The sequence below is a fragment of the Natator depressus genome, chromosome 16 (genome assembly GCF_965152275.1).
Source record: "Natator depressus isolate rNatDep1 chromosome 16, rNatDep2.hap1, whole genome shotgun sequence".
Lineage (NCBI taxonomy): Eukaryota > Metazoa > Chordata > Testudines > Cheloniidae > Natator > Natator depressus.
This window is the reverse complement of record NC_134249.1, coordinates 934,308-950,691: the sequence shown is the minus strand read 5'-3', so window position 1 is coordinate 950,691 and position 16,384 is coordinate 934,308. Positions and strand designations below refer to the sequence as shown.

Below are 16,384 nucleotides of genomic sequence, written 5' to 3'. Positions count from 1 at the left end.
GGGGCCGGCAGCCACTGGAGCGAGCAGGAAGACGCCGCTCAGCTCCGCTGTGCTGCCCGGGCCCCTGAAGTGGCGGGGGGCAGCATCTGGGGGCAGCAGGTGGGGCCGAGGGAGAGAACCGCCCCCAAAACTGCTGGAGCCCTGCGGGCCACATTGGGAGGCTCGCGAGCCGCAAATGGCCCGGAGGCTGGGAGTTTGAGACCCCGGATATAATTGCTTCGGCCTTGCAGTTCACCAAGTCCAAAAGTAAACATCTCTTCAAATCCAAGGGAGTGGAGATCAGTCAATGTTCAGAGTCATCCCATGTGAAAGCACCACGTTGTGGGTTCAAACTGGCCCCATCGTGTGGCCATCATCTTTCCCTCCTCTCCCTGAGAAGTTTTGGTGTTTTGCATAGAAACATTCTTCCCTCAGGAGAGACCTGGGAATCAGGGCTGCCAGCCAGATAAACACCTTTAAGAGGAGGAGTCCCTCTCCCGGTCAAAAAATGATCTCCCGCCTTCAGTTCAGTGACAGCCTGAATTGTTCCTTATCCCGCCAGAGCTGGCGGTGGGGCCAGATATAAAGAGTGAAACACGACAGATCATAGCTATGCCCACAGTGACTGCAAAATCTTTTTACATACTTCTTATTACCTCAGTGTATTGTTTTCTCTGGAGTCTAGACCTTGACTGTACCTTGACCAAGAAATTTGGATCTTGATAAAAAGAATCGACTACCCCTGGTTAAGGCCATGGACTTGACACCCACCGGGGTGTCCTACACAGGTACCAGTACTAACAGCAATTGCCGCCTTTTAGCCATAGTTTTTAATCAGGGCAATAAATTGAAACAATCCCCTGTTAAATCATTTCTCAGCCCGAGCCCTTCACCCACATTCCGTAGGGCATTGGGCCACCATGTGGATGTTTCATTTCCCTCCTCAATTTCACACAGAGACACAATTTCCTTTGCACAGATCCATGAACAGCAACACCTCCCTGTGTCTCTTGTCTGAGCCAGGGCACTCAATTCCAGTGAACCCTTCTCTCCTGCAATGGCAATGGTCAGACAGAGGGACGTGGCTACTTACGTCCCTGTCGGGGAGACATTGGCTCGGCTCTTTCTTTATGCTGCTGTTGTTAGTCCATGCAAAATCAAGGATGGAATGCAAGGCTGAGTTCACGCACCAACCCCCTGAAAAGTTTCCATGCCCCAGAGAAAACCCGACCCCTGCTATTGGAATGATGTGCTGGCGATTTGAATCGGAAAGGGACTGTCTGCTTGTCAACGTGGGGAATGAACACTGATCTACAGCAATGTCGTTAACACAAACACACTGCCATCGTGCTGCAGCCGGAAGGGAAATGGGCAGGAATTCTCGCTGTTCAGCCATGGACACACTTACACTAATGCCCAGCCGTGAGTGTGCTGGGGGAGCTGGTCTGAGCAAACAATCTGAAGTGACAATTCTGTGAGAACTGAATCATAGTGTAGTGGAGCAGCTGTACATCCAGTAGTTGTGGCCGAGTGGTTAAGGCGATGGACTAGAAATCCATTGGGGTCGCCCCGCGCAGGTTCAAATCCTGCCAACTACGGAAGCTCTGGGCTGTTATTATTACTGTAGTCTTAGTGCCTGAGCATCCACAGTGTGAACTGGAGCCAGAGCTGGTCTCTTTGGCTGTCTACACTTAAAATGTTGCCGTGACACTTCTCTAGCACCTTGGGTAGACAGTCACTACGCTGACTGGAGGGGTTTTCCCATCCCTGTAATAGTTACATTGACGGAACAATTTTTCCTTCTATTTAGCTCTATCTAACTAGGGCTTAGGTCAGCTTAACTGTATTGATTTGGGGGTGTGGATTTTTCACACCCTGAGACACGTAGCTCTGCCAGTTAAGTGCCCAGCGTGCACCAGCCCTTAGATCCCTGTTAGGATTTCCATGCAGGCACTGACCTGTGAGAGGAAAACATCAACTCACAAACACGGAGACTGAATTCCCCAGTTAATCTCTCTGCACTTTTGAGAAAGTCACAAAATTCAATTCATTCCTGCTAGGACAGAGAAAAAATAAGTGACACTTAATTTTTGGCTTGATTTAATAAAGTTAAGGGTTTAATTACTACAGTAAAAATATGTACTGATTCCTCTAAATAACACCATTACTTGAAATAGAAACACAGACAAATCTTGTCAGTGAAGACTAATTTAACAAATGATCTTCCCCTTATTAATTTCCACTGTGCCCCCACTGCAGGTCTGGGCCCCTCCAGTGTAACTGCTCTGCATTCGCCTTCCAGAGAACTGGCCTGGCTCACTTCTCAGCAGCAAACGAGTCAATTCCACGTCCCCTCCCCTGGAAAAATCAGCTAAGGGCAGCACTGGCGGGGGAGGGGAGGTTCCCTTTAGTTCCCAGCGAGGCGTGAGGGAACCGAGCGCGTCTCTCGAAGAACGTTTGGAGCTGACCTGGGGAAAGCGCCAGGCTGCGGCCGGGACTCAGGCTGGGGCAGCATGGCCGCGCTTCCCTTGTGAGCCATGAGACACGCCAAGGGCTGTGTGTAGCCAACAGGGAAGTGGGAGGGAGGCGTCTTCGAGCTGGTGCATCTCGTCCATTTCTCCCTTGCTGCTTGGCAGAAGCGGGAAGGGAGCGAAACGTGCCCGGTGGAAGGTTTTGCACTAGGCCTTGAGGATTAAGCCCGAGCCCCCGGCACGGCTGCTGGGAGATGGGTTTCTGACTCGCATCCAGCGCACTCTGTGGGCCACCAGCTGAACCCCCTGAGGCCAAGAGAGTCGGGTTTGAGGTGGCAAAAAGGGGCCTTTGAGGCTCCCGGCACATCTTGAGGAGCAAGGAAACAGCACGAGGTTACCAGCGTCCCTGGGTGGGCTCGAACCACCATCCTCTCGGTTAACAGCCGAACGCGCTGACCCATTGCGCCACAGAGACACCTAGAGACCTGTCTGCTGTCACCCAGGCTGTGCAGCCGGCAGATCTGCTGCCCACACTAGAGCTTGCAAGGCGCTAGTCCGGACAGGACTGGATTCACCGTGGCTCCAATGGCTCCACCGTGCCAGGCCCAAGCTCAGACGGGCCCATAACACTCGCTTCCTCCCCTCTCGCAGCGCTGCCGAAGTGGAGCCTCGGAGCAGCAGGGATCCAGCCTGGGAGCTGAGAGCCCACGGGGCCCTGGGAGCTGTAGTTCCTTGGTCAGCTCCCTGCCTAGAGAGCCAGCCCTGGAGCACGGAAGGAACTACATTTCCCAGCATTCCCTTGGCCACTATCCACAGGAAAGGGAGCGGGAGGGAGTGGGGAACCTGAGACCCCATGCGCTGCAGCTTGCTGTGAATGGGGAGCTGGCTGCTCGAAGAGGTGGCGCTGTGAATGGGGAACAAGTGTGCCCAAGGAGTAGAAGGCTTTGGTCCGGATATCACCCTCAAAGACTTCCCCAGGCTGGACGAGGGATGCTGGTGTGACCTCGCCTGGCAGCCCCCAAAGGAGGAACTGGGTGGACTGAATGGACAGTGCCCCTCTCTGTCTGAAGCCTAGCAAGGGGGGGTCTGTGGATCCCACAAGAAGTGAAAATGAAAAGTAAGGGAGGGGAGGCTCTACTCGAGGATCTCGGCAGCTGTAGATACAGTACCAGGCCCATAGGAGGATTTTCATTCTGAGCCAGGGAAGCAGAAATTGGCTTTTCCTTTCTAGATTTATCCAATCTTCAGAAAGGGAATCGAGCACCTGCCTTCCACATTTGAACATTCTCAAAACTCAGGAGTGCTCAAGCTCAATTTGGGCTGCTTGTTACTTCATTTCTCCCCAATCAAATATGCTGATCCACTGAAACGTGCTGTGGAAAAAGTAGAATAAAATTGAACAACAAATGCTGGCATCTTCCCAGTGCTAACTCGGACTGGAATTGCTATTTTCAACAGCCATTGTCATTTCTTTTAGTGTTGATTGTTGAAAGGGAAGACAGTAATATTGCACTGGCAAATTCCCCACAGAAACAAAGAGTGGAACAAAAGAATAACAAAAGCACCTCACCTTTTCCTCATTTATGTAGGACAGTCTTACCATATGGATCCAGATATCCTCCAATCACACAAGCTGAAAATTGTTCCACTTTACTGCAGTTCTGTAACCGTGCAGGGACCAGTCCTGTCTGTGTTCTGTGCACATCCAAAATTCCTCCTGAATTCAGAAGAGCCTTGCTTTTGTGACCATACTACCTGATATTTTCAGCCCTTGTAAGGTTCTGAAAAGAAGAATTTTAATGAAAGAAAAGGTAAAAGAATCACCTCTGTAAAATCAGGATGGTAAATGCCTTACAGGGTAATCAGATTCAAAACATAGAGAATCCCTCTAGGCAAAACCTTAAGTTACAAAAAGACACAAAAACAGGAATATACATTCCATTCAGCACATCTTATTTTACCAGCCATTAAACAAAAGGAAATCTAACTCACTTCTAGCTCGACTACTTAGTAACTAACAGTTGTAAGGCTGCATTCCTGATCTGTTCCCGGCAAAAGCATCACAGACACAGACAGACCCTTTGTTCCCCCCCTCCAGCTTTGAAAGTATCTTGTCTCCTCATTGGCCATTTTGGTCAGGTGCCAGCGAGGTTATCTTAGCTTCTTAACCCTTTACAGGTGAAAGGGTTTTGCCTCTGGTCAGGAGGGATTTTATAGCACTGTATACAGAAAGGTGGTTACCCTTCCCTTTATTTTTATCACAGCCCACTTGGAGACGTCTTCCCCCAAAATACCCCCCAAGCCCTACACACCCCCTTTCCTGGGGAGGCTTGAGAATAATATCCTCACCAATTGGTTACAAAATCATCAAAGACCCAAACCCCTGGATCTTGGAACAATGGAAAAATCACTCAGGTTCTTAAAAGAAGGATTTCATTAAGAAAAAGAAAGGTAAAAATCATCTCTGTAAAATCAGGATGGAAAATACTTTACAGGGTATTCAGATTCAAAACACAGAGGATCCCCCTCTGGGCAAAACCTTAAAGTTACAGAAAACAGGAATAAACCTCCCTCTTAAAATAGGGAAAAGTCACATAAAACAAAAGATAAACCAATCCGCCTTGCCTGGCTTACCTATACTGGTTGCAATATTGGAGACTTGGATTAGGGTGGGTTGGAGAAGGTGGATTTCTGTCTGGCCTCTCTCAGTCCCAAGAGAGAACAACACCTAAACAAAGAGCACAAAACAAAAGTCTTCCCCCTGCCCCAAGATTTGAAAGTATCTTGTCCCCTTATTGGTCCTTTGAGTCAGGTGCCAGCCAGGTTATCTGAGCTTCTTAACCCTTGACAGGTAACAGGATGTTGCCTCTGGCCAGAGGGATTTTCTAGCACTGTATACAGACAGGTGGTTACCCTTCCCTGTATATCTATGACAGTGACCGTACAACCTGATATTTTCAGCCCTTGTAAGCGAAGCAGGTTTACATTCAGTAACTGGGCAGAAAGGAAGCCGGTACTGAATGCTCCACTTCCTTGCCGGTATGCCGCTGCACCTTTTCTTACCGGTACGCCGTCCCGTCCCCTACCGGCTTCCTTTCACCTCTGACCCCAGGGGTAGGTAACACTGCAAAGGAGGAAAACCTGAGACGCAGAGAGCAGCAGGGAGTTGTCTGCGGTCACACAGTGAATAGCACACAGGGCTCCTGGCTCCCTGGCCTCCGTTCTGGCCACTAGACAACACTACCCGTGCTCAGCTGCCTAGGGGTTAGGTGTGGGGATACAGCTTTAAAGGGTATGGGCCATATCCTCAGCTGGTGTAAATCGGTGTATCTCCACTGACTTCACTGACACAAGTTTAGAGCAGCCGAGGATCTGACCCAATATGCAGAGTTTGATTGAAAACTGGGAGAAGGAGTTAAGACACTTGCTCATACAAGCACCATCATTCCCTTCTCACGGGAGGATGAAACAGCCCTGTGGCAAGGGGATGGAATTAGCCCCAAGAGGGGAATCCTTTTGGTCCTCTCCCGGCTGGAAGGGTCATGGAGGGACAGGACTGAGGTGCTTTGGCAGAGCTGTGAGAATAAGTGCTGGGCTCAGTAAGCAGTGAGTGTGAACATGGCTGACGGTCCTGGGAGAGAGGGGAATCCAGCCAGAAAAAGGGAGAAATTCAGCCACCGTCCCAGGCTCAAACCACCGTCCTTTGCATTGACAGCAGAACACACTGATGGAGTGCGCCACAGAGATACAAGGCTGCTGCACATCTGCCTGCCAGTGCTGAGCTCGCAAGGCACTAGTCTGGAGGCTGGGGGCTGTGGGTGCAGATCCAGCAGAGTGGTGCAGTGGCAGCATGCTGGGCCCATAACCCAGAGGTTGATGGATCGAAACCATTCTCTGCTAGGCTTGTTTCTTTTTGCTCTGGGCCTTCAAGCAAGGCAGCGACCAGCAGAGCGCCAAGAGCCTAGGCCATGAGGCCAGAGGCGGCTAAGGCGGGGGCCTGCCAGGGAGCTCCCCGGCACCTCTGGCTGCCTGGGCTGAAGGCAAGAGGCCTGCGTGTGGTGAGGGCCCCTGTCCCAGCCTGAGGCAGCCGTGCTTCCTCGTCCCCTTTTCCCACCCTGCTGCTGCAGGAGAACACGAGGGAGGCTCTCGGGACGCTGGGCAGCTCTGGGCAGCTCTGTGTGGCTGTCGGGGGAAAGAGCCGCAGCTCCTGACTCAACCTGCCTTTGACTCGGGGGGCTCTGCGCTCCGTCAGCCGGGGCAGGCCAGGCTGCGGCCGGGACTCAGGCTGGGGCAGCATGGCCGTGCTTCCCTGAGGAGGCATGAGACATGCCAAGGGCTTTGCGCAGCCAACAGGGAAGTGGGAGGGAGGCGTCTTCAGCCGGCGGCGTCTCATCTGTTTCTCCCTTGTCGCTTGGGCAGCGGTGGGAAGGGAGCGAAACGTACCCGGCTGAAGGTTTTGCACTTGGATTAAAGCTGAGTCCCCGGCGTGGCTGCTCCGAGACGGGCTTTTGCGGTGCGGCCCCCACACTCTTCCAGCCAGCAGGTGAACCCACTGTGTCCAAGAGGGACACCTTCAAGGTGGCAAAAGGGGGGACTTCAAGGCTCCTAGCAGACCTTGAGGAGCCCGCAAGGAGCCTTCAGTGGCATCCCTGGGGGAGCATAACCCCCCCCTCCTTTCCATTAACAGCTGAACTCACTGACCCATGACACCACAGAGACACCTACCAGCAGCTGGTTTGCCAGGGCCGCTGCCCAGCACCCTGCACCACTCCCTGCCCATGCCAGAGCCTGCAAGGCACTAGCTTGGAGTCAGGGCCACTTGGGGCTGCTGAAGAAAAGCCAGCTGAGTGACTCAGAGGAACCGTGCTGTGCCCATAGCACAGAGGTCGATGAATCAAAACCCTCTTCTGCCGGCACCGGCCTCCTTCTTCTTCCACTGGGCCTTCAAGCGAGGGGGCGGCTGGCACAGCGCCAAGAGTCTGCCCTGTGGGGCAGGAGGCGGCTGATGCCCGCAGCCCGCTGGGGAGCTCCCAGAAGCTATTAAGGGACAGAGACTCCTAAATGCCCTGCGTTACAAGGGATTGGGGTTCACTGAGGCCAGTGAGGGGGTCACTATGTCGGCCTTGTAACCCTGGGTGTCGGGTCGATGTGCAGCTTTGATCTAGAGCTCGGATCCCAACAACCGATCAGCTGCCCACTGCCTCCCGCTGGGTCTGCCCCACCTGGTTACTCCTTACAGGCTGACCTGACCCCCCTTCCCACCCCAGATTCCCCCCTAATCATCCTACTGGCACTCAGAGCCACAGATGTGGAGGTGCTGGAGGAGGGAGGTGTGACTCTAGGGTGGGGTTCTTCTCTAAAGATGGCTGCAGAAAGGTGGTGCTCAGCTCTGTCAGCGACCTGCCCAATTGCCAGGGGATGCAGACATTTCTGTAAGGCACATAAAGCGGGTATTTGGCTTCCAAGCTAATGTGAGGCATGTGCATTTATGAGAGGGAATTTCCAACCTGCTAGCAGTTAAGCCATAGCACTCCAGTGGCCTAATGGATATGGCATTGGCTTCCAAAGGCAGAGATTGTGGGTTCAAGTCCCACCTGGGGTCTCCTTCCTCTAGAGAGTAAAGAAACCTTGGTCTTATTTTCAAACATGTGTTAGGGGTTGGTCTGGAAAATTTAAAGAAAATCCCAATACCCTTAGCATGATGCGGACACTGGCTGTTTCTGATCTTTTACTGTTCATTGAGAAATATTTCCTTAATGATGTTATGGAATATGGGGGCGGGCTATGAAGGCACCGTTCTTCCTGCTTTCACCCTTCGAGACAACATGGCTACATGGCATGGGGCCAATGCGCACCTCCCAGCCAACTGCTAGAGAAGACAACAGCAACACAGGCAGGGATGGCAGCAGGGCAGACTGCAGCTCCAAGAAGAAGGTGGTACCAGGTCTCATCAATGGGGAGGTTTCCACTCCAGCATGCACAAGGCTGACCCATCAAGTGTGGTGTGTGCTGCAGCGTGCCCCTACTCACTACAAATGATGGTGGAGGGCAGCGTGAGGAAAGCTTGCACTAGTGTTGCATGTATCTGCGCCAAGGGTAAAGGGCGGACATGGTCATGCAGGCTGGGCCTGACACTTCACAGTGCTACATTCACGCCGAGTACGCCTCAAATGCTACACCAAGGCTGGCGAGTTCTCCATGAATTCCCATGTGAGCACACACACTGCACACACACACACACACACACACACACAGTGCCACTGCCCACCACACACACTGCACATGCCCACCACACACACACACAGTGCCACTGCCCACCACACACACTGCACATACACACACACACAGTGCCACTGCCCACCACCCACACTGCACATACACACACACACACACAGTGCCACTGCCCACCACACACACTGCACATACACACACACACAGTGCCACTGCCCACCACACACACTGCACATACACACACACACACACAGTGCCACTGCCCACCACACACACTGCACATACACACACACACACAGTGCCACTGCCCACCACACACACTGCACATACACACACACACACAGTGCCACTGCCCACCACACACACTGCACATACACACAGTGCCACTGCCCACCACCCACACTGCACATACACACAGTGCCACTGCCCACCACCCACACTGCACATACACACACACACACAGTGCCACTGCCCACCACACACACTGCACATACACACACACACACACACACAGTGCCACTGCCCACCACACACACTGCACATACACACAGTGCCACTGCCCACCACCCACACTGCACATACACACACACACAGTGCCACTGCCCACCACACACACTGCACATACACACACACACACAGTGCCACTGCCCACCACACACACTGCACATACACACACACACAGTGCCACTGCCCACCACACACACTGCACATACACACACACACACAGTGCCACTGCCCACCACACACACTGCACATACACACACACCCCATGCGTGCTGCGCACACATCGACTGAAGCCAAAGAGACACAAACTGCACACTGAGGAGGCGGCTGGTTTGTTTACAAGCTGCTTTTATTTACAAAGGTACTGAAGTGTGAGCTGTTTTTTTTTCGAGGGCAGAAACGCAATGGATGAGAATCTCATGTCCCTGAGCTGCCAGGTGACAGTGGCAGGAAAAAAATGCAGTGCAATGAATTTTAAAAAGACACTAGTAAATAATTTAACAAAGAGAAGTAATTAAATACAAAAATCCAGTTGACACTCATTCTGGAGGCTTGTTCCCACCACAGAGAGCGAGGGGCAGGGAGCCACTGGGAAAGGCAGGTGGTGAAGTCTGAGGGAGCATATTCAAGTTAAACAAATTGTAACAGCCAGCTACAAAATACTCCATTCTGGTAACAAAATACAGAATATATAAATCTACAAGGAATACAGCCACACACAGCTCAAAAAGGGTGTCCACTTAACAACAGGTTTCAGAGTAGGAGCCGTGTTAGTCTGTATTCGCAAAAAGAAAAGGAGGACTTGTGGCACCTTAGAGACTAACCAATTTATTTGAGCATAAGCTTTCCTGAGCTACAGTTCTCATCCTCGGATGCATTCAGTGGAAAATACAGTAGGGGGATTTTATATACACAGAGAACATGAAACAATGGGTGTTACCATACACACTGTAACCAGAGTGATCACTGAAGGTGAGCTATTACCAGCAGGAGAGCAGGGGTGGGGGGGGTTTGCAAACTGGATACAATTAATTTAGGCTTGACTAGAGACTGGGAGTGGATGGGTCATTACACAAAGTAAAACTATTTCCCCATGTTTATTCCCCCCACTGTTCCTCAGACGTTCTTGTCAACTGCTGGAAATGGCCCACCTTGATTATCACTACAAAAAGTTCCCCGCCCCCCCTGCTGGTAATAGCTCACCTTAAGTGATCACTCTGGTTACAGTGTGTATGGTAACACCCATTGTTTCATGTTCTCTATGTATATAAATCTCCCCACTGTATTTTCCACTGAATGCATCTGACGAAGTGAGCTGTAGCTCACGAAAGCTTATGCTCAAATAAATTGGTTAGTCTCTAAGGTGCCACAAGTCCTCCTGTTCTTTTTGCGAATACAGACTAACATGGCTGCTACTCTGAAACCTGTTATATATTTGCAGCAAATATTGTATAAAGGTTGTTGTGTAAGGGGTCTATGGAGAGGTTATGATTAACTGATTATGATTATGCTATCTGTCTGCATGCATCATTTTTGTAGTTGAAGTTATACATATTGGCTATGTACTTCTAAATCAACGTGTTTTGATTCTGAAGTAGCCTTAGTAAAGCATTTGGTCAGCTTCTTGAGAAAGGAATGTGCAAATTAAGTGCCCAATCAAGAAACACTTAACTGACAATGGATCTTGGAAAACTCCAATCCATATAAGAAGTCTTCCTGGGAACCTGCAAGGTAGCATGTGGGCCATGGCTGCCACCTGTAAAGAACTAAGTCATGCATGGACATATGACTTGCCCATGTGACTCCAGACTCCATTTCGCTGTAATTTTCCACAGTAAGCACAAAGAGGTGTCCTTAAACCTGGAAGAGACTATAAAAGGCAGCTGCCTTACTTCTATCTTGTCTTCAATCCTGCTTCATACCTCTTGAGGGACTTTGCTACAAATGGAAGTTCTGAACAAAAGGACTGAATAACCTATCCCAGCTGTGGATATACTCCAGAAACTTGATTTGAACCTGCAGTTTATTCTATCACTTCTACAAGCCTGAACCAAGAACTTTGCCATTATGAAGGCTTCCATTTAACCAATTCTAGCTCTCATCTCTATCTTTTTCCTTTTATAAATAAACCTTTACATTTTAGATTCTAAAGGATTAGCAACAGTGTGATTTGTGGGTAAGATCTGATTTATATATTGACCTGGGTCTGGGGCGTGGTCCTTTGGGATCAGGAGAACCTTTTTTTCTTTTACTGGGGTATTGGTTTTCATAACCATTCATCCCCATAATGAGTGGCACTGGTGGTGATACTGGGAAACTGGAGTGTCTAAGGGAATTGCTTGTGTGACTGTTGGTTAGCCAGTGGGGTAAAACCAAAGTCCTCTCTGTCTGGCTGGTTTGGTTTGCCTTAGAGGTGGGAACACCCCAGCCTTGGTCTGTAACTGCCCTGCTTTACGCAATTTGTCCTGAATTGGCACTCTTAGTTGGGTCCCACCAGAACCAGCATTGTTACATGCTCTCTGGTGGGAAATTAAAAACAAAAAGAAGCAGAAACCTCTCCCCCCTGCCAGCACTCCAAAAGAAGCAAGGTGCTACTTAAAGAAATGAATAGGCAATTACATACACATACTTCTCTAGGAGAAGGCAAACACAAGGGCGGGAACTCGGGAGTAGGGCTGAGGCAAGGGCGGAGCCTTATGGAAAGGGGCGGTGCAGGAGCAGGGCCTCAGGTGAAGGGGCGGTGCTAGGGCAGATCGTAGGAGGAATGGGCGATGACAGGTTTGGTCACAGAGACCCCCTTGGGAATGTCACCTGACATGCTGGAATTACCTCTGAGCCCATTTTCCCTGCCAGTTTGGGGCTCCAGAACCCTGCCTTGTTGAGCCAGACATGCCAGCCTGCTGCAACACAGATCCAGGTCTGGTCCACACCCCCAAAGCTGCAGACTTTAACCAAAACCTGCTCAGCAGGTCACCTATCTCCAGCACCCAGACACCCAGCTCTCAAGGGGATTCAACCTCCAAATAAATCTGTTTTACTCTGTGTAAAGCTTATACAGGGTAAACTTATAAATTGTCCACCCTCTATAACACTGATAGAGAGATCTGCACAGCTGTTTTGACCGTGGGGATAATGGAACACCTCCTGTTCGACCTGCTCCTTGGTATTGATTTTTTCTGTGAAGCTCAGGTTAAAGTATTTGCCTGCAGCAGGAGGGAGTGTTCTGCTGGGACCCCCAAGGGAAAGGGTAATGTCTCAGGAACTGCTGAGAGAATGGGAGAGAGTCTCCTTGATTCTTCTGCAGCTGGGGGAAGCTGTGTGTTTCCAGGGGGGAGAGTGGTTGAGACCAACTCCTACGCTGCAGCTGGTGGCAACACCACATCACGAAGGGATGGGGGTGAAATGCCTGCCAGGGAGAGAATTGTCCAGGTTGTTAGCTGCAGCAGGTTACAGCTGAACCAGAGACAAAAGTGGCTCTGGGGAGCAGGGCACAATGTAGCCCAGAGGAGAGCCCAGAGAATCTCAGAAACCACTGAGGTGGGTGAGGATTCCTGTGACTCTGTAACACAGGGAAGCGGGGTGCTTCCAAGTATGGGAGGGGCTCAGACTAGCTCCTTCCAGCAGAAGGCAACATGCCCTGGTTGCAGGGGAGGTGTTGTCAGTGATTAAGGAAACGGTCCCAATTGTTAGCTGGCAGAGTTCTGCAGCTGAAGGAGGGGGCCCAGAGGAGGAAACTGGGGAAGGAATAGTGGGGGTACAGGAATGTCTCCTCATGAGTCACTTGGGGCAGGACACTAGGAGGATGGCTGGGTCAGCATCTGTGCACCCAGGCATGCAGCCTGTGACCCAGGTTTTGAGAAGGACCTGTGTAACTGACTTCCTGGAGGGGAGCAGTCACACAGCTGGCTTCTCAGGGACAGAGAAAGGGGTGACAGAGGGTACCCCAATCCAGGTCCCAGTTTTTTCAGGACGCTATGTCTGATACGTTTTTAAATAAATGTGTCTCTTTACATCAAGATGCAGCTCCACACCTGTCACAGCAGAGGAGTTGAGGCCAGGAAATTGCTAGGTGGTCGTCTGCCAGAATACAAATGACCCAACTCATGGGGGTGGGGGGCTTTCCCCCAGGCTGGTGAGACACAGAGAGCAGTTATGGGAAAGCTGCTGGGAAAGGGTGAATCCGATCAAAAGTTAAACACCCCTAGCCCAAAGAGCACGGATCACAGCCCTCTAGGGGGCAGGGGAGGACTCAGTGCTGGGAGGGGGAAACACAGGGTAACCCCTAAAGGGGAGCTGCATTTCCTACATATGTTCAGTCCTGGGGTTGGGAGACTGCTCCCCACAGGGCCAGCCAATGTGCAGGACACCCCTGGGCCCTTATCTTGCCAGATCCTGAGATATCAAAATACCAGAAACATGAGTAAATTAAGAGCCCACACAGAGGGGGACGCTGGAGGGAAAGAAAAGCCAGTGACTGATTACCTGGGAGAGAATCAAAGGACACCATGGGTAACGAACAAACTAACCTCAAACTACACTATCGGAACGGAGGGCGTGGTATCCTAAAGATACTTGTAAACACCCATCTGTGGTGATAAATTTTGGTATTAATGTTAAGTTTTGAGGCTAAGAATTTCAACACGGATGTTACACCATATGATGATGCTACTTTTCCATTAATACCTGTAAACCAGTTTAAAGTTTATCACAGCAGAGAAACCATAAAAAAACCTGGTTTGCTGTGTGTGAATGGGGAAACTGAGGCACGCTGCCTCCTGGCCTTTATGGCTGGATGCCGAGAGAACTATAACCAGAAACTGCCTTCAAGATAGTCAGTGACTAACCCTCCTTCAGTAAACTAAGAGGGGAGGTCTGATGCTCTGTACCTCGAGGGAACACCCTACACCCCCATGTTCATCTTTATAAAATGATTGTGTGGCATCCAATGCAAAGCTTGTCATGTGGGATATCTTCGGAAGGCTCATGATGCACTAAGCATGGTTGGTATAGTGATGTTATAGTACTTGTTACAGTAAAGTTATAGGATATAATTTTATGTATATAGTTATGAGGCTGAAAATGTATCCTCATGGCTTAAAGCAAGCCCATGCAAAAGCTCTCCAAGAACAGAGAGGCAGTTCACACCTCGTCAGGGGATGGATGGGACAAACCCAGCCCAGCCTCACAGGAACAATGGACACTGGCTTAGGCAGCAACAAAAGAATCTGTTAGACCCTGGAGGGAATCACCTCCTTCATTTGGGCAGTTGGGGACTGATGAGGTAATGCTCACCTGACTCTGAAGGAGGGGCGGGGACAAAGCCAAGAGAAAAGAAAGGGCATGATAAAAGGGAAAGACATTTTGCCAGTCTGTCTCTCTTCTGCCTACATCTACAGACACCACCAGCACCAAGAGACTGAAACGCTGATCAAAGGGGAGAGCCTGACTGAAAAGTAACCAGCCAGCCTGTGGTGAGAAGGCTCAAAATTTGTAAGGGCACTGAGAGTGTTAAGATCAGCTTAGAATGCGTTTTGCTTTTATTTCATTTGACCAAATCTGACTTGTTAGGTTTTAAGTGATTAGAAGTCAAAGCATATCTTTATAGCTAATAAATCTATTTGTTTGTTCTACCTGAAGCAGTGCATTTGGTTTGCAGTGGTCAGAGGCTCCGCTGGGGATAACAAGCCTGGTCCATGTCAATTTCTTTCTTAAATTGACGAATTCCTATAAGCTTGCAGCGTCCGGTGGGCATAACTGGACACTGCAAGATGGAGGTTCCCAAGCTTGTGTCTGGGACCGGAGATATTGGCTAGTGTCATTGGCTTGCAAGTAGCTGGGATCAGCTTACAAGCCAGACGCTGTGCATGAGCGGCCCAGGAGTGGGGGGCTCACAGCAGAGCAGGGTAAGGCTGGCTTCCAGAGTCAAAGATTGGAGTGACTGAGCAGATCACTGGTCTGGTTAAGGGAACGTCACAACAATCAATTGTTTTAGTTAATGAGAGCCACCAAGATTCCAAGCCACCATGAATGGCCCCCACTTTGCATAATTACAATAGGACTTTAGAGTAATACTTCATATTTCTAGCTTCAGAGACAATAATGATACATTCATACAAATAGGATGGACACACTCAGTAGATCATAAGCTGTGTAATGAGACCTTTTGCATAAAGCATATTCCAGTTACATCATAGTCACACTTATAACCCTATTTTTATAAAGCACATGCACTGTCATGGGGGGAGGCAGAGGGCAGGAGACGCTGGCATCTTGAGACTGGAACCACAGCCGCAGCACTCTGGGGTGAGGGGCTGGGCAGGAGGCATGGGAGAGGGGGTCCCCTGCCCTGTGCCCCACACCACCTTCTCCATCTGCCTCAGTCACCATCCCTTCTCTTTCTACCTCATTGCCCCCACCCTACCCTCTGCCCCACTCCACCCATCCCTCCAGCCCCAATACACCCCACCTCCCCTTCCTTGACCCTGCTTCCGTCTGCAGCTACCTCCCCCGTCTTCCCCTCCCCACTCGGCCTTCCATCCCTTCTCCACCCAGCTCCCCGCCTTCCCAGACTTCCTCTCTGCGGGTGGGTGCCCTCCTTTTCCTTGCCGATGGATGCAAAGGCTTCAGTGCATCCCCAGCGACGGCTCAGGAACACCCATCCGGCCCCATGCACTTGACGAGCCAGCGGGTTGTTCAAAGTCCCATCCTAATTCCTGGCACTGGGAGCAAGGGGCTGGGATGGGCCTGCCCTTGGGCAGCTCTTTGGAAGTGGGGCAGCGGCCGGGGCACTGGGACATGTACAGTGGGGGAGCAGAGAGCCACTGAACGAACCTGCAAACCTTGGATAGGATGGAAACTCCTTCCTGCCAGGGAGTGTAGCAGCCCGCGCGACTTCCCCTAGTTCCAGGCTCCAGCACCTCAGGGCAGCAGTCCCAGAACTGCCCCGTCACCCAATCCTTCCTCCCGTGCCAGCAACAGGGGGCGGCTCTGAGGCTGATGCTCTCAAGGGGAGCAGCCCCTGCGGAGGGCAGACACTGGGGAAGCCCAGCGCTGGCTGGCGCCTACCCCTGCTCTCCCTGTCAGCTCTCAGGCTCCTCCGCCTCTGGCCAGAGGCTTCTGGGCTGCAACAGCACCACCCTGTGTCAGTTTGGGGGCCAGCACTAGGGCAGGACAAAGCTGGAAGGCCTGTCTGAGGGCAC

General features: G+C 51.0%; 2 non-coding genes across 2 annotated transcripts; one reads left to right on the top strand and one right to left on the bottom strand.

The window, feature by feature from the left end:
• The first annotated feature begins 1,495 nt into the window (after positions 1-1,495).
• On the top strand, positions 1,496-1,577 carry TRNAS-AGA (transfer RNA serine (anticodon AGA)). Its single transcript has one exon. It is a non-coding gene; the product is annotated as a tRNA-Ser (tRNA).
• A 1,274-nt stretch (positions 1,578-2,851) lies between these two features.
• TRNAN-GUU (transfer RNA asparagine (anticodon GUU)) lies at positions 2,852-2,925 on the bottom strand. Its single transcript has one exon. It is a non-coding gene; the product is annotated as a tRNA-Asn (tRNA).
• Between the last annotated feature and the right edge of the window lie 13,459 nt (positions 2,926-16,384).